Consider the following 1,165-nt stretch of genomic DNA (forward strand, 5'->3'; position numbering starts at 1 on the left):
GAGAATTATTTTGGCAGGGAAAGAAAGGAAGGAAGGAAGGAAGGAAGGAAGGAGGGAGGGAGGGAGGGAGGGAACAGAACCCTTCCCCTTTGAAGAGTATAAAAGAAATTGTGTTCAAGTCAATTTAAAATAAAAGTAAGAGAGGCCTGGAAGACTAGAGTCGCAGTCATTATTAGTTTTTTTCTTTTTCTTTCTCTCTTCTGTTTTGAAAACATGGGTCAATACTTAGAAGAGGAAACCTTAACATTCCAAAATATCTTGGCTGGAATTCAAAATCTATTGGAAGGATATGGGAGAATTGAGAAGAAGTTGGAAAGACTAGTCTTCCTCACAGCAAAAAATGATGGGGTTGGAGCCCCAAAAATTAAATGGGAGAATGAAGATATAGAAGATAAAGATAAGATAATAGATGAATTTATTAATGGAGCAAATGTGGGTGAAAATGGAAAGAAGGAAATATGGGGAAGGGAATTCGATGAATTGGAGCTCTACCCCAGATTCCAAGACACAGAAGAGAAAAAAATATTAATGATGATAGACATAAGAAGAGAATTTTTTTCAGAAGCAAGATTGACAAAGACAAGTTAACTTTAGTAGCAACTGGTGGGCAAGGAGATTATCTGAGAAACCCTTCAAGCAACAAAGAGAGAGACCGCCTTCTGCCAATTACCTCCCTGCGACCAATTAGATCTCACAGATTGGGCCTCCTCCGAATTCCATCTGCCAGCCAGTGCCGGCTGGCAACTACAAGGAGGAGAGCCTTTTCAGTAGTAGCTCCGACCCTTTGGAACGAGCTCCCCGTGGAGATTCGTACTCTCACCACCGTCCAGGCCTTCCGCATAGCCCTTAAGACCTGGCTAGCCCGTCAGGCCTGGGGACAAAGATAACCGCCCCTCCCGAATGATGAATGAATGTTGCTCATTATTTTTACTCTATGTGTGTCTACGTTACTGTTTGTATTCCCCTCCCCTGATTTTATGTAAGCCGCCCTGAGTCCCCTCAGGGAAAAGGGCGGCCTATAAATGTTAATAAACTACAAACTACAAACTACAAAGTGTGGAGAGAAGCCTATAAAAACCTTATAAAGGAGATAAAAAGAAGACTGACTCCACAATTGGCAAGAGAGATAAGACTGTTTTGTTCCTAGAAAGATACAGGTTGACAA

Source organism: Thamnophis sirtalis, unplaced genomic scaffold (assembly GCF_051295495.1).
Source record: "Thamnophis sirtalis isolate CommonGarterSnake01/CBP01778 unplaced genomic scaffold, rThaSir2_p1.2 scaffold_5, whole genome shotgun sequence".
Lineage (NCBI taxonomy): Eukaryota > Metazoa > Chordata > Lepidosauria > Squamata > Natricidae > Thamnophis > Thamnophis sirtalis.